Genomic DNA, 27673 nt, shown 5'->3' with positions numbered 1-27673 from the left:
ATGAAGAGCGGATGTCTAAGACTACTCCATGGTAAGTGGAATCATGACATGTGACAGGCAAGAAAGGGAGCTAGGAGCCACCAGCAAGTCCTTCGCTTAAGTTTTGACTGATTTTCTCACTGTCGCTGTAAAGGAGAGCAGGGAGGGTATTTGTAAAGAATGTCAGCTCTTTTTTTTAATTATTAAGTTCTCAAAGGAGAAAGTTGTTCCTAGAAAGTTACTCCCTAGCGCAAACTTTAGCACACAGGGGGGTTTCTCATTTACTCCCTGATGCAGCAGGACTCTCCAGATAAATGGGACCAATGGGGCACTACAGAGACAGGGGAACATGGTTATTTTAAGAACATGGCTCATGCAATTGTGCAGGCTGAGAAGTCCAGACTCTGCCAGGTAGGTGCAGGATGGAGACCAGGGAGGAGGTGGCAGGATGGAGACCAGGGAGGAGGTAGCAGGATGGAGACCAGGGAGGAGGTGGCAGGATGGAGACCAGGGAGGAGGTAGCAGGATGGAGACCAGGGAGGAGGTGGCAGGATGGAGACCAGGGAGGAGGTGGCAGTATGGAGACCAGGGAGGAGGTGGCAGTATGGAGACCAGGGAGGAGGTGGCAGGATGGAGACCAGGGAGAAGGTGGCAGGATGGAAACCAGGGAGGAGGTGGCAGGATGAAGACCAGGGGGGAGGTGGCAGGATGGAGACCAGGGAGGAGGTGGCAGGATGGTGACCAGGGAGGAGGTGGCAGGATGGAGACCAGGGAGGAGGTGGCAGGATGGAGACCAGGGAGGAGGTGGCAGGATGGAGACCAGGGAGGAGGTGGCAGGATGGAGACCAGGGAGGAGGTGGCAGGATGGAGACCAGGGAGGAGGTGGCAGGATGGAGACCAGGGAGGAGCTGATGTTCCATCTCAGGTCCAGAAGCAGTCTGGGCCAGAACTCCATCCTCCTCTGGGGGCCAGTCTTGGTCTTTTAGGGCCTCCATGGGTTAGATGCGCCCCACACAGGAGAGGGGATCCTGCTTTACTTGCATCTTCACATTCAATGGGGTCTCCTCTGATGAAGGCCTCACGGCAATGTTTAGAGCCTGACCAGCTGTCCAGGCAGCGCATTAGATAAATTGACCAAGAAGGAACCACCAATACCCCTAGACTTTATTTTAGGGATTGAGAACCAGACTCTCTTTGACTCCTCGCCTGTCTCTCTGTTGAACAGCAAGAGGCTCATGTACCTAAGGCCCCGTTGACTTGAGGAGGGTCCCCAGGATGTGCCCTGGGAGGGGGCAGCTGCTGAGTGGCAGGAACAGCAGGAGGAGGCCCCCAGCCTGAGCCAGCACCTGCCCACAGCACCTTCCTGTTGGGGGGTAATAGGGCACCATGGGGTCCCAGGACAGGCCATGGGGCTGACAGTGGTGGTGGCAGATGTGGCTCTCAGGTGCTCCAGCCACAGCTGCAGGCCAGGTGGCTGGTGTGGTGTGTGTCCCTGAGGAAGGGGACAGGGCCAGAGCACCTGAGAGACCAGGCAGGGGACCTGAGAGACCAGCTGGCCCTGACCCTCTCTTCCTACCTAAAGGTCAGCGATGGTGGTAAACACCCTGACACACTGGGGTTTGCTCCCACGTGACCCTAGGATGTGGGTGTCATCTTGTCCCCACTCCACAGAAAGGGAAACTGAGGCGGGGCAGTGAGGCAGCCTGCCTGTGCTCCAGGGTCTGAACCAGGGCCACCAGGCTCCAGCCCCCCACCCACAGTCCAGGAGAGCCCCGGCTGGAGCCCAGAGCTTGCCAGGCTCAGCCCCCTTCCCATCCCCAGACCCTCTGGGAGGCGCCACCTGGGCTCCCTCTGAGGAGTGGACCAGATCAGAGCCCAGGAGGGTCCACAGCCCCTGCCCTCCAGTGCATCACCTCCAGCCTCCTCTCTCTGCTGGGCCCGCTGACCTGCCCTCTCTCTGTCACAGGGCTGCTGTGTGTCCTGCTGAGTCTCTCCAGAGCCGGAGCCCAGGGCTCTCAGGGTGAGTGTACTGGGAGCAGCCTGTCCACAGCCAGAGCCTGGGAGGGGCCCTGCACCCCAGCCCAGGGAGGAGAGGGCTGGGCATGGAGGCTCAGGGCACCTCCCCACCTCCTGGGACCTCCTCTGGGGACCACATTGCCCCCTCCCAGACTCTGACCAACCTGTGCCCCCACAGCCTGTAACCCCCGGTGCCCTCTGAACTCGGAATGTGTCAACGCCACTGCCTGTCGCTGCAAACCTGGGTTTGCCTCTTCATCTACAGAGATCTTCACTGACCCCCTGGAGATCTGTGATGGTAAAGAGGATGGGGGAGGGGCAGGGCACATCAGAGACTGCGGGTGCCCAGTGCCAGTGGGGTCATGGGTAAGGGTCAAGGGCTGAGCCTTTGACCTCAAGGCCATCATCAAAGACAGAAAAGAGAAACGAAAGATTAAGATGGCAAAGGGACCAGGGAATTACATGGCTTCCTGCACCGAGAGGACCTGGGTTCCAGGGGTTGTCTCAGCCTGCCCTTAGGTCTGGGGAGGGTGACACTGAGCTTGTAGCCCACACGCTACCTTGGCATTGTCCCCTGTGTCCAAACTGGGAGTGTCAGCCAGAGGACTGAGATGAACAGAGCAGACTGTGTGGCCTTCAGGAAGGGCTTGCTCCAGCTAGAGCACAGCCTCAGCACTGAAGCCCAAGATTCTCTCCAATAGGTACTAACTCCACGTGAGACCCCATGCTGGGGGGCCAGGTAGGGAACAGGAGTCTCTTGCCTGAGAGAACACACACATTTGGGAGGTGACCCTTGGTCCTATTATGTTGCAGACATCAATGAATGTGTGCCACCCATGAAAGTGTCCTGTGGAAAACTTCCTGACTGCCAGAATGTGGAGGGGAGCTACTACTGCATGTGCAGCCCAGGCTATGAGCTCCGTTCTGGGGGAACAAACTTCACTAATGAGAGTGAGAACACATGTCAAGGTAAGGCCCACCCCTCACCCCCACCCCACATGCAGTTCAGGGCACCAGAGCTGATCTGGGGACAGCGCCCAGTTATAGCCACAGCGCCTGGATTGTGAGATGGGGCAGCTGTGCGTGCACCCAACACCAGCATGAGAGGCGGTGCCACAGTCTGGGTGGGCACAAAATCACCAGCCACTCAAGCAGGAACAAACTTTATTTCCAAACTCCCCCGAAAGCCACTCACGTGGCCCTCTCAGGAACACCACACACCAACAGGAAATCCCTCCACCGGAACTTCACCAACCAACCAACCCGAACTCTTCTGGAATCCCTGCGAGAACTCCAAAGTAGCAGGCACCCTAGACAGCAGGAGCTGCCCCATACACAGCCTGTTTCAATCCAGCATCATCCAGTCACAGCAATTATACACAGCTTAACTCAATTATCATCATCTTCATGGCTCCCCTCTCAACCTTTACTTCTGGCAAAATGCCAGGGGCCATTCCGACTGGACTGTGGCTCTCAACAGGTGGGCAGGGTCAGGGCACTCTGGGACCAGCTGCTCGGCCCCCTCCTGATAGCTCTTCCTGTGACAATGGCCAGGAAACCCTGTGGACATGTGTGATGTGATGACATCATTGTTGTTTTCTGTTAAAAAAAAAAAATCCAGGCACAGTGGCCTGTGCCTGTGGTCTCAGTTAGTTGGGAGGCTGAGGCAGGAGGATCACTGCAGCGCAGGAGTCCCACCCAGCCTGGAAAACAGAGAGACCCCATCCCTAGCAGGAAAAGTGGGGGAGAGAGAAAAAGAAAAACCATCGGATGGAGCCACTATCTTCTAAAGCTACAAACAAAGGCAGAGGCTGGGGTGCAACTCCCAGGAAAGCCATTGCCTGGCATGAGCAGGGCCCTGGGCTCCCTCCTCAGCACTGCAGAAAATCAAAACCAAACCAGAGGTAGGTTTGCTCTTGGTTCACTGTGTGACTTCAGACAAGGCACCTCACCTCTCTGTGCTGCAGTGTGTCCATCTGCAGAAGGGGAGTCCTGGACTGGGGCGTTGCTCAGTGGTAGAGCACTTGTCTAGCAGGTGTGAGTCCCTGGGTGAGTGCCCAGCTCCAGGGGAAGAAAGGGGGAGAGGGGAGAGTCATAAGGAGGGGAATGAGATCCAAAGGCACTGAGCAGGTCCTGGCTCCCAGAAAGTGCTGTTAGCAATGGCTTCTGAGCTGAACAGGGCCTGGGCCAGGAGTTGTGCTCACCTGCCCTTACGTCTGGGGGGATGAGGAGCTTCCAGCCCACGCCCACCTCAGCATTGTCCCCTGGTCCAGATCCAGGGGTGTCAGCCAGAGGACTGGGACAGAGCTATCCTGTGGCATCCAGGAGCCAAGGCCATGGTTGACACAGGTGGTGCCCACTCCAGGCCACTGTCCCACCAGCACAGAGAGGGAGGGTGGTGTGGAGGCCAAGGTCAGAGGCAGGGGTCAGCTCCCTGGGTCCGAAGCCTGGACTGGCCACCCGAGAGCAGCATGGGATCAGCAAAACCACCTCCTCTCTTGGAGCCCTCCTTGTACCTGCCCCCAGGAGCCTGGAGCCCAGAGATCCCATGAGGTGGGGGCTCTCAGTGGCTCATTACTGGGGAACCCAGGGAGCTGGGGGGGGGAGGCTGAGCCCAGGATGTGGGGAAATGTGGGAGTTGGTGGAAGGTCCCCTGGGGTGCTGCTGCACCTCATACCCAGCTGTCCCCACGCGACCCCACCCCACCTCGTCCCCTCCACCTATGGCACACCTCTGCAGCCATTGCTACCAGCTGGGAACAGGGGAGGGGACTGTGATCGCCCCATGGGGACTGGACAGGGGCCCTTAGGGAGCATCAGCCCTGTCCTGGCCCGTCCTGCTGTGGATCCACACAGCCCGGATGAGGGGTCCCAGCAGGGCATCCTCAGGTGCAAAATGGGTCCAGGAGACCAGAAGCCCTCCCTGCCTCATCCTGACCCAGGAATCCTCTGGGCTCCGGGAACCATTGGCCCCTTTCTGGGACACCCAGGGCCATCTGCCATGAGCTGTCACTCACTCCTCTCTGGGGTTCTCTGAGGCGCTGTGTTGGCCATTCACCTCAGGCCTCTGTCCTGTGGGTACCTGTGGCACTCAAAGGGGACCTGCTTCCTGAGCATGTTCCCTCACGTTTAGAGACCAGGAGAGATAAGACGCCAGGAAACACCCCGGGCCTCAGCTGGGAGCTGCTTCCAGAAGCTTCCTCATTTCCTGTCTGTGGCCCTCTCTGATAAGGGGGAACTTCCTCCAGGGGTGGGGACAGCAAGACTCCCCGGAGACAAGCTGGGCACCTTGGGAAGGCCTGTCAGTGTCCACCCACAGTTCTGAGTGCCACACTAGGAGCTGGGGGATTCCTGGGGACGATCGAAGGTGCATTTGTGCCACTGTGAGGAAAGGCAGCTGGAATTGGATGCAGGATGGGCCTGAGCACCTGGGTTTGTTTTATTTTTGGTTTTTGTTCGTTTGTTTCTTTTGGTCCTGGGGATCTAACCCTGGGGCTTACCACTGACCACATCCCAGCCCTTTTCATTATTTTCTTGGAGACAGGGTCTTGATGAATTTCTTAGGACCTCCCTGTTGTTGAGGCTGGTCTTGAACTTTCAATCCTCCTGCCTCAGCCTCCTGAGTCACTGGGATTACAGCATGTGCCACCTCACCTGCTTGAGCACCTCACTTTAGTTCTTCTTGTTGCTGCTCAGTGGTAGGGTTTTTAAATTGTGATGAAATCTGCATCCATAAAACTTATCATTTTAACCACGTTCCAGTACACTAGTTCTGTGGCACCGAGGACATTCCTGTTACACAACTATCTCAGTCATCCCTCTCCAGGAGTGTTTTCCTGGTTTTTTCCTTTATTTCTTTAACTGACAAATAAAAATACTGTACATATTCATCATAAGTAGAATGTTTTGAAACATGTGTGCACACTGGGATGGCTAAATAGAGCTGATTAGCATATGCAATGCCTCACATGCTGATTTTTGTGGTAAGAACACTTCAAATCAAATCCCTTAGTAATTGTCAAGAATACAGAACATTAGCCATACCTAGTGATGCACACCTGCGATCCAGCAGCTCTGGAGGCTGAGGCAGGAGGATCACAAGCTTGAGGCCAGCCTCAACAACTTACCAAAGCCCTAAGCAAACACTTTCCCCACTGAGGAAATTAAAAAAAAAAACAGAGGTGTGGCTCAGAGGTAGTTCTATTTTTAATATCTGAGGACCGTCCCCACTGCCTTCCTTCATAGTGGGGCTCACTTATGTTCCCAGCCATGGTGTGCACAGGGTCCTTTGCTCTGCCTGCTGGCCACCCATGTGCCCATCCAGCTTCCCCAACAGCCACCAGCAGGTGTGAGGTGACATTTCATCACAGTTTCTAGTCCCCTGAGGTTTGGCGATGGCGGGGGTTTTCTCCTGGACCTCAGGGCCCTTCTCCTGTCGTCCTTTGAGAAGCATCTGTTCAGGTCACTTGCCCATTGGCGGATGGGGTGAGCGGGTTTCTTACTGCTGAGTTGTTTGATCAAGCTCCTCATGATACTTTGCATATTGACACCTAATAAGATGCTTGGCTTGTGAGTGTGCCTCCCGTTCCCTGAGTTGTCCCTCACTCTGTCCACTGTTTCCTTTGCTTTTCAAAAGCTGTTAGTTGGCTACGATCCCCTTGGTCCGTTTGTATTTTGCTGCCTGTGCCTTGGGTCCCATCCAAACCATCACTGACAGGCCAACGTCACCAGCTCTCCCCTGTGCTCTCCGCTAAGCAGCTGGGCAGGTCCAATCTGACCTTCACTGTTTAATCTGAGGTGATTTTTATGTGGTGTGAGGGGAGGCTCTGATGTCCTCCTGGTTGGCATGTCCAGGGTCCCAGACCTTTTACTGAAGAGTCCTTCCCATTGTGTGCTCTTGGCACCTTCATCAAAAATCAGCTGTAAATACGTGGGTTTTTCTGGGCTGTCTGTCCTACTCCGTGGCTGTGTGTGTCCCCATACAGAACCGCACTGTGTTGTCACTACAGCTTCCCAGTAGATTCTGAAGTCAAGTCATGGGATGTGCCCAGCTTTGCTCTGTTTCTGAGCACCTGGCTTTATCCTCAGGTGTTAATGATGAGTGTCACTCTGGGAAGCTCTTGGTCATGGTCTCCCACCCCCCACTGCTTAGGCATCAAGATTGGCCATCACTGCCACCTTCTCCCTGAGTGTAGACCACCTGTAGGACCCCAGTGGTGCAAAGATTCCCACAGGGGAGGGTCCAGAGAATGGCTGGGCCTCCCTCTGCCACTGCAGGATGGAGAGGAGATGTAGATCCCTTGCCAGGCCCCACCATGGCACAGAATCTGAACCCACAAGTCCTTGGGCTCTGCTCCAGAGAGTAGAGTGGTCCTGGGACTTCCAGAGCAGCCCAGCCTCAGGAGGTCCACCTGGGGTCTTAGGTCTGTCCACATCTCACAGCAGGGTCAGGCTGAGCACCAGGGTCTCTTCCCTGAGAGAAAGCACAACTTTGGGAGTTTAGCCTCTGACCCGTCGTGTTGCAGACATCACCAAATGAGGGCCATGAGAGTGCCCTGTTGAAAATCTGCAGACGGCCAGGTCATACAGGGCACAATTTCTACATGTGTGGTCCAGGCTGTGTGCCCATTTCTGGAACCAAGAATCCTTTATTAATGAGAGGAGAACAGCTGCAAGGTAGGCCCTTCCCCCACCTCCCCATCATCAGGGTTGAGGTTGCCAGACCCTTTCCTGTGACATCTAGACGGCAGAACCCTGGTTACAGGAGTGGTGCCCTGGTCTGAGACAGGCAGGTGTGTGTACCTGTCGCCCAGCACAGAAGCAGGGTAGCATGAACGTCAGGGGCAGCTCTGTGACTGGCCGCCTAGGTCCAAAACCTGCCTGTGCCACCTGTTAGCTGCATGTTATTAGTCAAATCACTACCTCTCTTTGAACTTGGTCTACCCATCTGTATCATGAAGGTGATCATAACAGTGCCTACCTCCTGTGTCTAACAGGAGGATTATGAAAATTGCAGGTGCCTCTAAGACAGCCTGGCTAAACTGGGGATCAAGAGGAATCTGACCAGACAGGGTCCCCGTGGGTGCACATTGTGTCATATGTACAAGCCTTGACCAAAGGGAAAAAGCTTTTTTATGAATTTTCAAAAAGCTCCTCCTCTCCAGGTGGACACAGCCGCATCTGATGACTGGAAAGTGGGTTGGTTTTCAGCCCCTGCTTACCATGGGCTTGGGCACCCTGACGCAGTGAGCAGCCTGGACAACTGCACCTAAGGGTCAGGATCCTCCTAAGTACAAGCCCTCGGCCTCAGATGGTGGCTATCGTTATTGGCACGCCCTCTGTGCCCCACGCTGTGTTGCTAGGTTAGAAAGAAGCCAGGGCTTGTGGGGTGAGGGGGCAGAGCTCATTCAGGTGATGGGCAGAGGCAGGGTGAGCAGGGGTGAGGTGGAAGACACCACCTCCCACGGATCCCACTGGGAAAGAGCAGATTTCTGGCTTTGAAGACCCTGGAGGTGAAGCCGCAGCTCAGTGAGGGGCTCAGCTGGGCCCTACTCGTTCCCTCCTCACCCTTCAACACTGTGGTCTTCACTGCACCTGAAGATACGACCGCTGGCCTCACAGTCCATGGAGCCAGTGATGGGCAGACCTGGTACCCACTCCCTGGGCTCCTTGCCCCACCTTCTCCAGGCATCTCAGTGCCGTGCAAGACACCTGGCTTCCCATCCCTGTTCTCTCCCCAAGACTCAGAACCCTCCTCAGAGGGCCACTTCTGGACCTTCAGAACACCCCGCTGCCCATCTGGCGTCTGTTTTGCATGAACATCAAGGGGGACGGTCAAGATATCCCAGGAGTCCACTGCTAGCGTGTTCCAGTGCCATTCTGTCCTCTTCCCCTTCTAGAGGCTGACGCGATGAGCCCTGCCCCTTCCGGGGCTCACAGGGACTCAGCCACTCCTGGAACACTCCTGGGCCCCCCAGGAACAATGGACCCAGGGACCCAGTCGGGAAATTCAGGAGGAAGGAGACTCGAGGGTAGGCCTGCACGCCGGCCTGAAGAGAATGTGCTCTGTGCCCCTTGCTTTTCTCGACCACGCCCTCCTCAGCCATGCCCATAAATCCCACCCTCATTGGCCACACCCTTAACCACGCCCCCATCAACCACGCCCTTCAACACCTCTCAGCCTCATTCATTTCTCTCGCTGCTCTCCATTCTGACTTTTGTCTGCTTGAGTGTTACATCGGGTGGAATGGAAGATGCTCCGGTTGGAACACACAGTAAGAGAGGGTGAAGTAGATCCACTGCCCAGCCCCAACCCTGTCCAGAGGAGGTCAATCCAGATCCCAGGGGCTTGACCACTGAGGACAGAGGCAGATACTGGGACCCAGGCAGCAAGCCAAAGGTCTGTGTCCAGGTGGAGGTGAAGGACAGATGACAGAAATGCCTGCCACCCCACCCCGTCCCCACGGCTCCACTCTCTGTCCTATGGCTGGCCTCCATAGGACAAGGATGCTTCACAGGGTCAGGAAGACACGTGCACGGTCCCAGGGCTGCCTGGCTGGATGTCAACCCTGGGCTCTCTGGCATGGTCCTCACTCCTGTCCCTGCCATTGAGTCCTTTCCCAGTGGGCCTGGCTCAGGAGCAGATCTTGGCTCCTCTCCTTGGAGCTGGGCTCTCAGAGCTAGTGGGATGAGAGAATCTGTCCTGCTAGGTCACTGGGACCCAGGGACAACTCAGCCATCGAGCAGTCACACTGCCAGAATCAGGCCAAAGGCCACCCTGGAAGCCAACAGGCCCCACTTGGGAGCTCAGCACTTCACCTGCACTCGGGTCCCAGGACCCATCTGGCCTCTGCTCCAAATCCTCAAGCCAGGACACATGTGGATATGACACCCTGGCCCAGCTGGGAGCTTCCCAAGGAGGCAGAGGGCACTGGGAGGACAACAGAGAGTCTGGAGACCATGCTCCCCATGGAGAGCCTCCTTGTGGGTTAGGAAAGGAACCTGGGGACACAGTGGGTCCACCCCATGTCTCCATGCCAGGAACCTGGCCGACTCCCAGCCTGGGCTGACAAATCCAAACCCTCTGATCACAACACTCGCATCCAACCCAACAAGCCACCTGAAGCTGCCGGCTGCCCACATCCTGCCCCTCTTCTTCCTCTTGCAGACGTGGATGAATGTAAGCAGAACCCCAGAATCTGCAAGGGCCGCAGCACCTGCATCAACACTCAGGGCAGCTACACCTGCCAGTGTCTGCCTGGCTTTGAGCTGAACCCAGAGGACCCGAAGCTGTGCACAGGTAGAGGCCCCAGGAGGACCCCTGAGGGTGGACAGGATCCAGGGGTGCAGCAGAGGCAGGTCCTGCACCCAAGGAGGGAGAAGACCTGAGGTTCCCAAGGTCCAGGGGCTCAGGCTCCACCTGAGGAATCACCTCCAGGAATTCTCGCCACAGGGCTGGGTGGCCGCCGGGCCTTTGAGCTCTGGGTCCGTGTGGAGCCCCAGACCTCAGCCCCATCCTCATCATTCATGTGAGAGTAGAAGAGTCGCTTTCAGTTCTGACAAGGAGCCCCCACTGTGGTCCCGAAGAGGAAGACAGAGTCCTTCCCTGGCTCACTTTCCCTCCTGGCTCCACCTCCTGTAAACTGTAGACCAATTTGCTGTGCCCTTCATGCAAGAACGTCACCATGGGGTGCTCTGAGGGTGAAGCTGAAGGTCACCAGTGAGGAACATGCAGAGGTCCTTGGTTTGGGGCTGCGACAAGACGGAGAAGTGGGTGCAGTGAGCAGGGCATGAGAGCTGGTCAGGGGTGGGGACTGACCTCCTGCTTTGTCCTAGATGTGAATGAATGCGCCTCTGGTCAAAACCCGTGCCACAAATCCACCCACTGCCTCAACCAAGTGGGCGGCTACCAGTGCCGCTGCCAACCCGGCTGGAAGCCTATCCCTGGATCCCCCAACGGCCCCAACAGCACCGTGTGCGAAGGTGGGCTCAGAGGCCACACTCAGAGGCCCGCAGTCCAGCCGGGATCGCAGCCCTCCCGGGCAAACCGACCACATCCAGTGCTGCGGCATCTGTGCCAGCTAATGCTCCAGGGGCTGGACACAGACAGAGTGGTCTGGGGGAGGAGCTGGGGTCTGACGGGATACTCTCAGGGCCCCGGGCTGCAGCTATTGACTAACTGGGTTACGAGTTTCCGCAGCCTCACAACCTGCACCTGCACAGGGCAGATCTGGGGGGCACCAGGCCTCGAACACCCCTTGATCTGGCACCCACCTCGCAAGGGTGTGGGTCGCCAGGTGGCAGCACCGCAGCCCAGGCAGGGCACTAATGGCAGGAAGAAGGGGGTGGAGCTCAGATGGCAGAGAGCACTGGTCCTGGCTGAAGCAGGACTGACCCCTCTGTCTCTGTCCCCAGATGTGGACGAGTGCAGCTCCGGGCAGCATCAGTGCCACCAGTCCGCCATCTGCACCAACACCCTGGGGTCGTACCAGTGCCACTGCCGCCCAGGCTGGGAGCTGATTCCTGGGAGCGTCAATGGCCGGAATAGCACCATCTGCAAAGGTTCCCAGCCTTCCCTGACCCCAGAACCTCCCCCACCCCACACACGTGCACACCCACGTGCACATGCTCATACACACCCACGAACGCACACGTGCACTCCTCCTAATGAACCACTGTCCTGTCCCCGCAGTCATGCCCTTCTTCACCTGGCCTCTGCCCCCTGGAGTCCACAGCCAGGTGAGCGCCCCAGCCAGGACAGGGAGGTGGGAATCCCTGAGGCAGCACCCTGTCCACCCCTTGGCCCTGATCTTCCCACCCACCCGTGACCCCTCATCTCACCTCCCCAGAGTCTCTCCCGCTTCTTTGACAAAGTCAACAATCTGCACAGGGATTTCAAGCCAGTTGTGGCCAAGGACACCATCCAGGTAAGGGCAGGATCCAGGGGAAGCAGGTGGAGACCTCCCACACAGGGAGGGGAGCAACTTTGGTCTGGGAGAGGGGACAGGCCCAAGCACAGTGGGGTCCTGCTCTGTGCTGGCCACTCTCCAGGGCAGGTGGAAGCGGACACTGGGAGCCACACACACTGTTGGACACCCACGTGCACTGTCTGTCCTCTTGCTCTGATCCTGGTCTTTGTCATCCTTGACAGTCACGAACCAGGGCTGACCTCTGAGGAGCAAGGACCACCCAGGGAGTCCCAAACCATGCTCTCTCTATCCCCAACTGGACAGTGTCTGGGTCTGTTTTCTGGGGCTGAGTAGTCAAGCCCTTCATGTGGTCCTTCTGGCCCGAGTCCACCTGCTCTGTGCCCCCATCCCTCCAGGGGGTCATGCAGGAGGTGGATGAGCTGCTGGAGACCCCTGGGGACCTGGAGACCCTGCCCCCCTCACAGAAGCACTGTATGGCCACTCACCTGCTGACAGGCCTGGAGAGTGCCCTGAGACACCTGAGCTGGGGTCTGCCTGAGGGGACAGCGACCTTCAATTATTCTGCAGGCACACGTAAGTCCCTGGCTCTGCACCAGCCCCTGTTCCTAGCCTCATCCTCTTCTGACCCCACTAGAGCTGAGTGGCCACACTGTACCTCAGGGACTCACATAAATAATCACCACAGTGAAAAAGGCAGAAAACCAAAATTAGTACACATGTACAATATAGTATACATTATCAGCAGTAAAATGACAATAAGGAATTTTAGGGGGGCTGGGGTTGTAGCTCAGTGGTAGAGCACTTGTCTAGAGGCATGGGGTTCGAGCCTCAGCACCACATACAAATAAGTGAATAAAGCAAAGGTATTGTGTCCATCTACAACTAAAATAATAAGTATTTTGCATAGCAAAATAGAAAGAGCTTCCAAAATCTAATATGCAGTAATATAAATTAATCTTGCTTGATATTTAGGTATTAATCGTCTTATTGTGGTAAAACTCACTGAACAAGTTTCACTAATTAAGTTCACCATTTAAAATCCACCAGTTTGACATTTCAGTGGAATCAAGAACATTCACAAACTGATGCAGCCATCACCTCCATTTCTAAGAGACTTTCCTCCAAAATCAAACACAGTGCCTCCTCAGCTTTCATCCCTCATTCCTCCCCTCCCCCAACCCTGGCGTCCACTCTCCTGCTTGCTGTCTTAATGGGGCTGCCTATTCCACCAATTAGAAAAAGCAATCATACAAAGTGTGACCTGTCCCTCTAGCTTCTTTCTCCTAGATAATCCTGTTGAGCATGGCATAGCATCATTCCATCCCTTTTCATGGCTGAATATGATTCCATCCTATGGGTGTTGAGCTGACCCACTCAGCCAATGATGAACCTCTTGGCTATTGTGACTCACTACTAAGAATATTGATGTGTAAGTGTTTGCTTGAATAACTGTTCTCAGTGCTTGGGTGTGTCTGTAAGGACTGAACTTGGTAGGTAACCTGGTAATTCCATGTGTAGTTTTGGGGGAACCACCAGATGTTTGCAGAGTGGCCACACTATTTCATAGTACCACCAGAGGGGTGCAAGAGTGGCCTCTCCATGGCTTCAGCTAAACATGTTACTTCCGATTCATTCGGTTTTATCACGGCCATTCTATTGTATGTGATGCGATGTCTTGTTGCCAGTTTGAGTTGCATCTCCCTGTTGACAGGTGATGGTTAGCACATTTTCATGTGCCTCTGGGCCATTTGTGTATCTTTTTGGAGAAATATCTGTTCAGAGCCTTTGTGCATTTGTGATTGGGTTGGTCCTTTGGTTCTTGAGTTTTTGTAAGAGCTTTTCATCTACTTTGACAGGAGACCATTATGGGATGTGCAACTTGGAAATGCTTTCTCCATCCTATAGATTATCTTTTCACATTTGTGATAATCATTTCACTTTAATGTCAGATGTTTTAATTTTGAGGACGTCTACTTTATCTACTTTCTCCTTCATTGCTGTGCATTCAGTGTCATATCTAACAATCCATTGCCAAATCCAAGGTCAGAAAGACACCACTATATTTCCTCCTATGGGCTTCAGTTCTTAGACTTTGTTCTATTTTGAGTTAATCCGTGTGTGTGGTGTGAGGTAGGGGTCCACGTCCTTCTTTCTCCTTGGATATCCAGTAATCCCTCATCAATCATTGAAGAGACTGTTCTTATGCCCATTGAATAGCCTTGGTCCCTGACTGAAAACCAACTGACTGCAGAGGTGCAGGTTTATTTCTGGGCTCACCTTTCCCTCTGTCTTCATGCCAGTACCAGGCTGCTTTGGGCTCTGCTCATTTGCTGTCAGTTCTGAAATCAGGAGTGTGAGTCCTCCACCTTTGTTGCTGTTTTCAGCCATGCTTTAACTACTTGGATCTCTTGCAATGCTGTGTTAGTTTTAAGGGGAGTTTTTCTATTTAAGAAAATTATAATATTAATGGCTGTTGGGACATGGATAGGGATGACATTGACTTTGTAGATCTCTTTGGGGCATGTCGCCATCTTACCAATATAAAGTTTCCCCATCCATGAACACAAGGTGTCCTTGCCTTTATTTGGGGTCTTTAATGCCTTTCAAAACCTTCTGTAGTTCTCTATGTACAATTCCTGAGTCTCTTAGTTAAATTTATTTCTAATATTTTGTTAGAGATTGTTGTGTCTATGTTTATAAGAGGTATAGGTCTCTTTCCTTTTCTCGGGATGTCTTTATCTGGTTTGGGCATCAGAGTAATATTGGCCTCCAGGACTTACTAGATGCTGTCCCTTCTTCTGTTGTTTGAAAGAGTTTAGAAAGACTTCATTTTCATTCTTCCCTATATGGTTAGTGAAATTTCGCCATATTAAAAAAAAAAAATTTCACCATATTAAATAGGTGAAAATCTAATCTCACATGGTCATTTAGGAGGTTTTTCATTATTGATTCAATCTCTTTATAAGTCTCTTCAAATTTTCCACTTCTTCTTGAGTCAGTTTTGGTAGCATCTGTCCCTCAGAATGTGTCCATTTCATCTCAGTTATCTAATATGTTGGTGCACAATTGTTCCTACTGTTACAATTCTTCATAATTACAGATTTTATATACATATATGTATGCACACATATGTATACACAACAAATATATACACATACAGATAAAATCTGAAATTACAAAGGATTATATACATATATGTATTGTACACATGTGTGTCTATAAACACATAAACGTGTGTGGTTTTAGTGAATTGGAAGTTACTCATAGGTCCTTGATATATGTGATATACACGTGTACATATACAATATCCACATAAACACACACACACACACACACACACACACACACATATATATATATTCCTAACATAATTCTTCTTCTTCCTGTGACTCATAGAACTGTCCCTGGAGGTGCAGAAGAAAGGAATTTGCAATGTCACCTTGAGTCTGAATCAGGCAAAGATGCAGCTGAACTGGAATCTGGCACAGGAATCTTGTTACACAGGTAACATCTGAGATGGGGAGAAGGTGGATGTCCACCTTTCACCAATACCATCCTGTTTGGAAGAGGCCTCAGGGTGGGAAAGATGCCCAAAATACAGAATTCAAGACTAAAGGGTGATGTGGGTGGGAAGAGGTCACTAGAAGAGTGTCCAAAGGGGAGGTTCTGGGGAGTGATGAGGCCACATTCTGTTGTGTGCACTTGTGAATGTGGAGCAGCAAGTCCCGCTATTATGTATCATTATAATACAACAATTCAAAAGGAGGAGAGGCCATCTGAGGAGGAGGCCCTGGAGGAGACCCTGAGACTCACACATGGCCTTGTCCTGCAGGCCCTTCTGTGGTGGGCTTGGTCTCCACCCCAGGGATGGACAAGCTGCTGGCCGAGGCTCCCCTGGTCCTGGAGCCTGAGAAGCAGGTGGCTCCCCATTTGTCACATGAGGACTTGCTGCCGAGAGTCTCGTCTGTCCTGCTCTCAGATGTCATCTCAGCCTTTTTAAGCAGCAATGACACCCAGAACCTTAGCTCACCAGTTACCTTCACCTTCTCCCATCCTGTGAGTGGGGGGGGGGGGGTCCACGGTGTGGTAAGAGTCCCAGGCCCAGGAACACCCTTGTTGTCTGTCTTAACCTTGAGGTTCAGGGGGACTCCCCACAGGTGCCCCTGATACAGGAAAGCCAGACTTCCTGGGTCATCATCTCTGAGCGCAGGAAACCAGCTCACACCACTGTTCCTACAGCCAGTGACCCTTGCACCAAGGCACAAGGTGCTCTGTGTCTTCTGGGACCACAGCCAGAATGGGAGTCACTGGACCACTGCAGGCTGCAGGACAGTGAGCACTGGAGACGGCAGCACCACCTGCCACTGTACCCACCTCAGCAGCTTTGCCGTCCTCATGGTCCACTACCACATGCAGGTGAGAGGCTGCCTTCAGCATCAATTGCTGCAAAACACACTTATGCAAATGTCGCTGATGAAGTAAAACAAATTTGTTCCCTCGTGGTTTCTGTGGGTCAGCAACCCAGGACAGGGGGATGAGTTCCTTGTACAGGTTCTAAAAGACTGACAAGATCACATCAGCCAGGGCCGCAGTCTCTTCTGGGTCTTGCAGCCCTCCTCCAGCTCCCTGGTTGCAGGCAGAGTCCAGTTCCCTTCTCTTAGCAGCTGTCGGGGGGGACCACACTCAGTTCCTAAGAGCCACCCACATTTCCTCTCCTGTGACCCTTGGTTGGCCTTCTCACAAAATACCAGTGTTCCTATCTGAAAACCAGCATTAAAATGTCACTTGTGTAGAATTCCTCTCAAGTTTTGAATCCGTTTTCCCAGGAAGAGTCCAGATCTTTAAAGCAATCAACTGATCACACCAAACCCAGAACAAACTCCCTAATCTAAAATTCAACAGATGGAGACCCAAATTCCACCTGCAAAATCCCTCCATAGCAACACCTAGTTTATCAGAAAATTGAAGAATTAGAAGGAGGTTTGTGTAACAGCAGGGGGTGGACATATGAAGACCAAGTTAGAATTCTACTTACCACCAAGGTCTGTAAGACAACAGAAGTTAGGGTTTCAGGTTTACAAAAAAGGAAGGTCTGGTGAAGGTGGAGGTCAGAGGGCGTCAGGGGAGTCAGAGAGGATGGCTGGACTGGGGGCTGTTTACCTCCTCCTCTAGACAGGTGAGTGGACACTTCTGCTTCCCCAGGTTTAGACTCTCAGGTGAGCCCACATGTGGCATTTACTGTGAGCACCTGTGACCATGAGCATGACAAAGATCTCAGCCAAGTGCCTCCGCCCCAGGAGTGTGCACATTCCAAGACCTCGCTGCCACCTCACCCAGTAGCACACTCTCATGCATCAACTGCTTCTTTATTCATGCAAGGGGAGATGTATTTTCACTTCAAATTTCAGACCTGATGGAGAGGAAACATGGAGGGGTCTCCCACCCCCACTCTTAGGCATCCAGTTCCTCCTACCTCAGAAAACCAGGGCTCTCAGTGTCCCCTGCACTATCCTAGGGCTCTCTCAGGCATATCCACAAAACACCTTTGTTTATTCTTTTTCTTAAGAAATTATTTTTAAAGATGGACACAATATCTTTATTTATTTATTTTTTAATGTGGTGCTGAGGATCGAACCCTGTACCTCACAAGTTCCAGGCAAGCGCTCTACCGCGGAGCGGTAAATCCATCCCCACCTGAGTTTATTCTTTGGTTCTCTCCATCCTTGTAATGTTGGCAGGTTTATTCGCTCATGTGGTTTACATTTTTTTTCTTTACATATTGTAGATTCTTCAATCCCTGTGTACAAACGGCTTCACCATTACTTCTAACGACACACTGCATTCCATTGTGTGAATAGACTGTAAATAGTTCTGTCAAATTCTTATCATTTGTTAACACAAAGAATATTGCAAAAATGTCCACATGCTTCATTTATTTCCTATTTGAGTGTGCATGCAGAATGTCTATCTGTTCTAATTCATAACTACACATAAATAGACACTGCCACATCTTGACACAGAGAGGCTGAACCTGGTAACAATCCCACCAGCATTACATGAAGGTGGGTGAAGACTCACACCTCACTGCAGGGTTACTATCAACTTTTTGGGGCCCGTATCTATCTGAGAGGTGAATATATCTAGGGAAATATTTGTGTCCTTTTTAGCAGGAGTAAAACGGAACATCTTCATTAAGAACCATTTCTATTTCTGCATCTGGAAACAATTTTTGCATGTCCTTGGTCCATCTTTCTATTGGTTTATTGGAATATATGTTGGTGATTTCCAGGAGCTTTTGATATATTATGGAAATTAGAATTTGTCTTTACATAAGAAGTTCTCAAAATTCAGCACATATTAATATCACTTAGAGGACCATTTATTTTTTACTGCTTTCTTAGAAAACAATTTCAAATTTTAAGATATTTTTATTTAAAGAACAAAAGTAGAAGAAATAGATCACACATTTGTGGTTAAAGGAAGAAAGTAAATGATGATGGTAACTTAGAATTTACACTTTCCCACCTATTTCTCCAAGTCCTCTTAAAACCATGAGGAAATGAAAAGAAAACCCCCCACCCCATTACTCTTTACCCAGAGGCATCTATTTTGAAAGTTTTGCCTCTGTTTCATTTATCAGGTGTCATTCTTTCCCTCTGCTCCTCCTCTGTCCTGCCTCCTAATTTCCCAATTTTGTCTTTACGCCAGGGTCTCAAATGTAGCATGCACAAATGTCACCTGCAGAGTTTGAACTTTCTTTTCAAACATTTTCTTGTGAAACCATTTCAAATTTGACAGATATGTTGCAAAAACAAAATCCACACACACAACATCTGTGTGCACTTGATCCACATGCACCTGCTTTGAAATTTTGCCTTCATTATTTACCATTTGAACATTTCCCCTCCCTCTTTCCTCTTCTCTCCTCTTCCCCTCAATTACACTGAAATGGAATTGATGGTGGGCTTTTAAATGTCCTTATGGCTTTAAGATGATTTTCAGAAAAAAAGTGGGGAAAAGGTGAATTTTAAGCTACTGTTATCATTTATTTTATTTTTTTAACCAAGTATCTAATTCTAACTTCACAGGGACTTGTGGTCAGTAAGGAACAGGCAGAGCTGGACTGAGGCCAGTGGTGTCTGGGATGGGAGGTTAACGCCTGGACCCTGAGGTGCAGCTTCTGCCCTGTGGCCTCATGGGACAGGGACAGAGGGACCCTCAGCATGGGCTTCACACACACTCACTCACATATCAACATAGGCCTTACTGTGCCCCAAAGTCAGGAGTCCCGGGTCTCCTCCTTGAGTTAGGACTCTACACATCCGGGTCTTCTAGCCGCTTACCTGCTCCATTCAGAAAACCTTACAGTCCAACCTTCTGAACCTGGAGCCCCTCCCCCATCAGCTTCACACAGGGACCCGGTCCCTCCATTCCTGAATCTGCTGCACCAAATGACATAGATAGCAGAGGGGTTCCTACCCCAGAGAAGGGCACATTGCTGTGAAGGCTCCTCCCTCTGCCCCAGGACGACGACCCCGTGCTGAGCGTCATCACCTGCGTGGGGCTGGGCGTGTCGCTGCTGTGCCTGGTCCTGGCGGCCCTCACCTTCCTCCTGTGCAGAGCCATCCAGAACACCAGCACCTCCCTGCACCTGCAGCTCTCGCTCTGCCTCCTGCTGGCCCACCTGCTCTTCCTCACGGCCATCGACAGAACCCAGCCCAAGGTACCCAGGTGTCTCTGCCCCGCCCGCCCAGGGGTGCTGAACTCAGGAGCCAGGCTGCCCAGCTCCTAATCAAACAGCCTGGGCCCCGGGGAAGTCCAGAGGAGGTCGATGCCCATTTCACGTTGATGGATTCAACAAGAAAACGAACCCTCTTGACAACTCCATCACCTGCATCTCGTGTTGCTTAGCAACAGGGCTTGCATCCTGGGAAGTTCCTTCATTGGGGGACCGGGTAGGGTGAATTGACGCAAACTCTAGATGGCATCTGTCAATCACCAGACGTGGCCTCCTGATTCAATCAGGAGAGAAAAAGGAGGCAACTGGGCTGGCGTCACGCAGCACCCCGTTTTACAGCAGACATTTTTGACCAGGAGAAAAAGGAGGTTCTACTGAATTTTTAATTTGGTTAATCGAGTCCTTCGTTTTCAGAATTTCTATTTGGTTCATTTTTAGATTCTCGCTTTAGTGAAATTTTCTTCCACTTCCTGTATCTCCTCCAAGTTCATTCCTTACATCTTCTTTTAGCTCGTTGAACATTTTAACTAGGAGCTTTCTAAATTCTTCTCCAACATTTTCTCTGCTGTCGTGCCTACAGAGTCAGTTGTTGGAGTGCTGGGGGCTGTGTGGTTTGCTCCCTTGATCTTTCCTGCTGCTTGTAGGTCTGCCCACCTTCTGGGTTGATTATCTTCTCTGCTTTGATGCACAGGATAATTTAGACCTTCTTTCTTGTGAGAGCCCAGGGATGGGTGAATATCCAGCTACTGATACTGTCATTCAATGTGCGCCCTCAGTTGTTCCCAGGATCAGCACCATTTGGAGAGAAGATACTAAACCCTGTGAACTACAGTCACTTCTAAAATAATGTGAAAAGCATAGTGTAGTAAATGCATAAGCCGCCACATGATCATTGGTTGCCATTTGTAAGTAGTAGATCCTGCCCGTCCTTATATGATCCTGCTGTTCAGTAACCAGCAGCACAGCGGGTTTGTGCACAAGAGCATCGCCACTATTGCATGAGGAACGCCATAGGGCAGCGCTGGGGGGCTGTGACGTCACCACTACTGCATGAGGAACCCCGCAGAGCAGAGCTGGGAGGCTGTGACGTCACTGGGCAGCAGGACCTCTCCAGCTCTGCTGTGATCTATGGGAGCACACACGCAGCCCATGGCTGAAGCACCACAGTGCAGCGCCTGGTGCACAGCAGAATCCCCCTCCACAGGGTCCGGGCCACGCCCAGACCCTGACTTCTGCCCCAGGGTCTCTCTCCTCCCCAGGTGCTGTGCGCAGTCACTGCGGGCGCCCTGCACTACCTCTACCTGGCCTCCTTCACCTGGATGCTGCTGGAGGGGCTGTTCCTCTTCCTCACGGCGCAGAACCTGACTGTGCTCAGTTCCTCCAGCAGAAACAGGCTCATGAGGAGGCTCATGTTCCCTGTGGGCTATGGGGTCCCAGCTGCCATCGTGGCCGTGTCTGCAGCAGCCCGACCTCACCTGTATGGCACCCCTGCTCGGTAAATGCGGACCCCACTTGTCCTTCTCCTCTCGCGCATGTCCATGGCCTTCACTTGAACCAAAGTAGCATTTTGAGTATTTCAGAGCTTAAGATGGAGAGTGGCACTAACTAGTAACCCCTAGGGCATCTTTCCTGTGGAAAATTATAGTAAGGATTAATTAATTAACGAAATGTCTTTCCTAGAAATAGCAAATATAAAATCAAAAGAAATGCTTAGGACTATTTGTTTTCAATTTAACCTAGATTTTATCCAAATCCTCTAGAATGCCCCAATTCCTCATTTGGGAAAATAGAGTTTGTTTTAATAATCCAACTAATACCAAACTTGTGATTGTGGTTACCTGGGTGACAGGAAGGATATGCAATCAGAAAGGGAGAGTCGTCCTCATCTTCTCCCGTGAAGGTCTTATTGCTTAAGCTCACATGTCAGTCCTAGGGAATTCATTATAACAGTTTTAAGCTTTAATGATGCAGAAGAAAAATGACTTAATTACAAAACCAAAAAAACAACATAGTGTCATAGTTAAGATTTACAGGGTGCTTATTTCATGCCAGGTGCTTCTCTAGCCACGTTTATATATATTAACTCAAATAATCCTCACATCTCTACTTACAAGTAGATGCTGTCATTAGCCTGATTTTATCAGTAGGAAATAGAAGGACAATTTAGTTAAGTGCCCAAAGGAGGCAAAACTAGCAGGTATCCACACACTCAAGTTTATTGTAGCACTCTCCACAATAGCTGAGTCACGGAATCAGCCCACGTGCCCCGCAGAGATGAATGGAGGAAAAAAAAAAAAAAAAATATATATATATATATATATATATATATATATATATATATATATATATATTATACACACACACAATGCAATACTATTTGGGCTTAAATAAGAACAATTTAACATTTGCAGCAACAGGGATAAAACAGGAGGTCAATATTTTAAGTTAAATGAGCCAGGCATAGAAACACAAGTACCACATCTTGTCTCACATTTGTGGAAGCTAAAAAATAAATCCACCTGAAAGTACAACAGAGTGAATTCAAGAGATCCAGAAGGGTGCAGGGCAGTGGCAAGGAAAGCAGAAAAGTGAGGTTGGGTTGAATCAGTGCACATGATGGGCCTGGGTGGAAATACCATGCTGGGCTCCTCTAATACAGACAATTAAGATGTTCATGGGCAAATTTCATCTTTGAAATGCTGCATTATGAGTGAACCTTGAAATATCATTCTAAGGGAAAGAATGTAGTCATTAAAGATCACATATTTCATGATTCCATTTCTGTGAAATGCCAAGAAAAAGAAAATCAAGAAGAGAAAATAGATTCCTGTGGCTGGGGGCAAGGTAAGGGGTGGGAGCAGGAGGGAGGAACAGGTGCTGATGTGCACATGTTTCTTTCTGGAGCTCTGAGAATGTTCCACAGTTAGGTTGTGGTGATGGCTACACAGCACCATTTTGTTCAAACAGAAACAGTGCAGTTTACATTTTTTATTGGTGTATTATAAGTGTATATAACAATGGGATATGTTTCTACATATTCATGCATGCACACCACATGACAAAGTAACAGAAGTGTACACTTTCAATAAGTGAATTTTATGCTACATGAACTCCATGTCCATAAATCTGAGAAATGATTGTGGTCATTGGGTCAGTTTCACAGCAGACAAAAAGCAACTCCATTGAATGGGGCAAGACAAGCCCTTAAAACGATGTCAGGTTCACAAGACTCTCAAGCACTGTGACCATGTTCACAGTCCTCTGCCCTGCTCCAGAGCTGACTACCTCAGTAACACCCTCCCATCTTCATGTCTCCATTAACATGTGATTTCCTTGGGGAATTCTCCTTAACCATCTTAATCCCACAGACCCAGACCTTAATATGCCCTGCAGGACTCATCCTCAGAGCCTTCAATTTTGTTTTATTGTTACAATGTGTCTACAGTGTGTATCCTCCTGGAGGTGAGACTTGGGAGATATACAACCCTGTTTACTTTCTTGGTATCTTCAGAGCCAGACAGAAAGCCTACCCCCCAGACACTCAACGTTTGTTGAGGAAAGGGAGGAAGAGATCGAAATAACTGCTCTGGTTCTTCAAGGATCAATGCACTGATTCTCTCTTTGTTAATTTTTCATTTGCTCTTTTTAGATGTACATGGCAGTAGAGTGTACTGTGACATATCACACATACAGGGATCTGGCTTCCCGTCCTTGTGGTTGGGCATGTGTGGAGTGACTCTGGTCGTGGATTCCTACATGAACACAGCAAAGTGATGTTGTTCTCTCTCTTGCTCAGGTGCTGGCTCAACCCAGAACAGGGGTTTGTGTGGGGCTTCCTTGGACCTGCCTGTGCCATCTCTTGTGTGAGTGATGTCATCAGAGTTCCTTGCTGTCCACATGAGGGTCACTAGAAGAGCAGGATTATAAGGATGGTGATGAGAACAGGACTATCCCTGGATTGTTACGGGTTGGGTTGGGTTTTCCAAGACTTCTGCATCTACAAATTCTAATGCTATTGTCAAATACTGAAAGCCACTTTGGTGTAATTGATGTGGAAGGGCTAGAATTCAGAGATAACAGATTTATATTTTTATTCAATAAAACTTTCCCTGATGGGGATATAGCTTAAGGGCAGAGAGCTTGCCTGGCATGCACTAGGGTCTGGGTTCCCTCCACAGAACTGCAAAAGGGAAAAGAAGACATTCATAAACCTCCTGCCATTTCTTTTGGGGGGGTTCATTTTTAGTTATACGTGATGGTAGAATCCATTCTGATACAATTACACAAGCATGGAATATACCTCATCTAGTTAGGAGCCCATTCTCGTGAATGTACATGATGGTGGGATTCACTGTGATGTTGTCATATATGTACACAGGAAAATTATGTCAGATTCATGCTGCTGTCTTTCCTCTGTGATTTCTGAAGGTCAATTTGGTTTTCTTCCTGATGACCCTCTGGATTTTGAAGAGCAAGCTGTCCTCCATCAACAGAGATGTGTCCACCCTGCAGAACACGAGGTGAGATGGAGCAGGGGACACAACCCCACAGACATGGATGATGCCCAAGAGCAAAGCCATGTGCCTGGGCAGCCCCTCGTGTCCTTCCTGGGGGGCTTCTGGGTGGCTCTGCTGCTGATACCCCAAAATGCCTCCATCTCTGATCCCAGCTTAGGACTCCCTCAGCCTCAGGAGGAATTGGCGTTGGCTGATCAGCAATGCTTGGACACTTTTTCAGCTCTTCCACAGCAAAAGTGTCAAGAGCAATGTTGTTCTCCTGACAGTCGCCACATCTCAGGCTGCACTTTCTTGCCCCACCCTCAGCTCATAATCTTTCCCACCCTGTAACTAACTGTTCCTCCCTGTAGATAAACGCTACTCCAGTTCAGTCCTCCAGGGGGCGGGGTTGTTCCTTCACTCAACATCTTGTGTAAAATGCATGCTCTTTCTTCTGGGTTCCTCTGATTAACCTTTCAAATTTTTGCATATCGCTACTTAGTTGTATTACCACTTGAACAGAGCATACGATTAATGAAAACAGAAATTTGTCCTGTGTTTGTTTTCTAAGATTGGGCCTCACTGTGTTTCCCAGGCCGAGTTATCCTCTTGCCTCAGCCTCCTGAGGAGCTGGGGCTACAGGTGTGCATCCCTGCCCCCAGCTTCTCTTTGTGATTCATGTCCAAGCCCTAGCACAGGGCATCCTCAGTAACACTGGTTAATGAAATTAGGGATCTTCATGGAAAATGAGTTTTTGGAACTAACCTTATGCAGTATCACTGTCCTGGAAACAAAGAGGCATTTCTATTGTGGGGTATCATTGAGAGTAAAGATCAGAGCCCAGTCCAAGAAATCACTTACAAGGGAGAATACATGCATCCAAGGGTGGAGAGGTGAATAACCTGATTTTGTTGTGGGTGCATTATAAGCCTCCATTCTCCCCCAACCTAGGGTTCTGACATTTAAAGCAATGGCTCATCTCTTCATCTTGGGCTGCACCTGGTGTCTGGGTGTCCTGCAGGTGGGCCCCCTGGCCCCCGTCATGGCCTACCTCTTCACCATCGTCAACAGCCTGCAGGGCGTCTTCATCTTCCTGGTGTACTGCCTCCTCAGCCAACAGGTACCCCTGCCCAGCTCCCACCCATGCCTCCCCACCCGCACCCCTCTCTGTGAGCTGATCCACAGTGTGGGTTGCCTCTGCAGGTCCGGGAGCAGTACAGGACATGGCTCAAGAGGATCTGGAAATGGACAGCTGAACCCGAGTCCTACACTCTGTCTAGCAAAGCTGTGTCCGATGCCTCCTGACCCAGCACGGTAGGGTCACTCCCTGCTCCCAGAGCTCACGTTCCCTGGTATTGGCAGGATTTCTCTCCTTCTGTCCTCAGACCATGCTTCTCCTGTCTCCTGGACTCCTCCATCATGCCTGCCTGTATGCTGAACTTACATGATTCTCCCTCCCTCCCTCCCATCCACCTCCTTCCCGCTTATTATCATTGTGTCCTCACCCTTATCTGAGTCTCCTAAAGACCCTGGTGATGACCTTAAGCTCACCTGGACAATCCAGGATGATTTTCTCATCTCAAGATGCTTAACATGCATGATCCCACTGATATGTGAAATGGAAACATTGATCTCATAGAAACAAAGAGTAGAACAGTGGTAACCAGAGGCTGGGTGGAGGGGGTGGGAAAAGCTTGATCCGCTAGTACTAAGTTACATTCAGGAGAAAGAAGCTCTGTGGTGTGGCGCACAGTAGGGCCAATAGACCACAAAGTGTGCTGTGTCTTTCCAACAGCTCTGAGGGGCTGGGGGCCACTCAGTGGGAGGCCCTTTCCTGGCATGTGCACGGCCCCAGGCTCCATCCCAGCACCAAGTCTCTTTAAAATACAAAGAATTTTGAGAGTTTTTACCACAATTAACAAATGCATGTTGGAGGAGATAGTTATGTTTAACCTGATGTAAACACTCACACTGTAGACAGGCAGGAAAACATATTATACCCTTAATATGTGCCATCTAAATAGATTTAATGTAAAATTAGATTTTTTAATCTTTAACATAAGCCTACTTGAGAAGTTCCTTTTCCAGGCATGGTGACACTCACAGGCTATGGGATTAGGGTGTGGACGTCTGTGGGGTCATTATTTTGTCTATCACACCAATTACATAGGTTGGCTTTCTCTCTCATGGAGCTGACAAAATCCTGCCTCATGTTGTAGATAACTGAATAGATTCACCACCCGCTCCCTCCACCACAGCCCTAGGAATGATATACACATTGAGGAAAAGAAACGTCAACATTTTATCTAGAATATAGAAAGTCATCAGATAGGGAACAAAGGCTTCTGAAATTCAGATGATGTGATCAGGTGTTTCTACCATCTTGGGCACTGGACCATGAAGGTCCACTCTGTTGGTGGCCTGATGTCATTTTATCTTCCAGTGTCTCCTTAAACTGGGCATCTCCAGGGTTTGATTTGCTGGAGTATCTTCCACTCATTTTGGAATCCCTCCCTTGGCTCATTTCATAAAAACAAAACATTTTGTCTTGTAACCAGTTCTGAATAATTTTCTGAAGCACAGCATTCATAAGGCTCCAGTGAATCAGCCTCACTTCTGAGAAAGTCCAAAATCAGCAAAATGAAATCTCATGTGGCCTCTTGATCATGCCCTGATAAATCCATTGGGCAAGAAAATTATGTGATTGAAGTGTGTGTGTGTGTGTGTGTGTGTGTGTGTGTGTGTGTGTGTGCATGCAACATCATACCCCATAAAGGTAGATGATTATTATTTGTCAATTGAAAATTTTAAAAATTAGGGAGGAAGATGGTGGCTAAGACCCTCCAGTGGTCATCCCCCAGGCACAATGGCTTAATAGCTATAATTTACAAACTCATTGTGTATTTTTGGGATGTGCCCCATGAATATACAGAAAATAAAATAATTACTGCAATAAAGGAAATTAACTTACCCATCATCTCACATTCTTGTTTGTACAGCTACAATCTCTTTATCTAACAAATCTTTTCTTTCCCTTTTTAAATGGAACTTGAGTTATTTTCAATAACCTTATGTCATTTTTCAATAATTATCATTTCAGAATAATTAGAAAGATCACTGGAGCTACAGCCTCCTTCCCCATGGAAAATCTGAACCGCCATTTTTTAGCCATTAGGAAAGGACAAAGACTCTGTGCTGTGTGTTTCAAGATATTCATGGTGTTGGCCATGTGAAGGGATTCTTGGAGGACATGACTGACATTCAACTCCTGCAGAACCTGAAATGTGTCCATGCCCAACATGGTGCTGAGCAAAGTCAACATCCAGATGCCATCTGCAGCCCAATTCCTCACTTTCTCTGTTAAACGTTCTTCTACTGCCCCCCCTTCCTATGAGGCTTCTTCCATGCAAAAATTCTAGAAGCAAGAAAACCATCCTCCCAGGATGATCACATCCACAACATTCAAAAGGAATAGAACTCGCTTTAAATTTTTTAACAAAAAATAAAATATAAACA

The 27673-nt window shown here is 50.1% G+C and overlaps 1 pseudogene across 1 annotated transcript; it reads left to right on the top strand.

Annotated features, from left to right (window-relative positions):
* On the top strand, window positions 1-27457 carry LOC308644462 (adhesion G protein-coupled receptor E2-like; annotated as a pseudogene). Its single transcript, XR_014024399.1, has 19 exons — window positions 1-31; window positions 1946-1999; window positions 2174-2293; window positions 2809-2964; window positions 10162-10293; window positions 10830-10976; window positions 11409-11732; window positions 11843-11920; window positions 12319-12496; window positions 15320-15427; window positions 15756-15979; window positions 16163-16339; window positions 19449-19646; window positions 20921-21156; window positions 23458-23524; window positions 24090-24181; window positions 25109-25277; window positions 25361-25471; window positions 27258-27457. The product of XR_014024399.1 is annotated as an adhesion G protein-coupled receptor E2-like (transcript).
* The last annotated feature ends 216 nt before the right edge of the window (window positions 27458-27673 follow it).

The sequence above is a fragment of the Spermophilus citellus genome, assembly GCF_964194105.1.
Source record: "Spermophilus citellus genome assembly, chromosome: 3".
NCBI classification, from domain to species: domain Eukaryota; kingdom Metazoa; phylum Chordata; class Mammalia; order Rodentia; family Sciuridae; genus Spermophilus; species Spermophilus citellus.
This window is presented reverse-complemented; position numbering and strand designations above follow the sequence as displayed.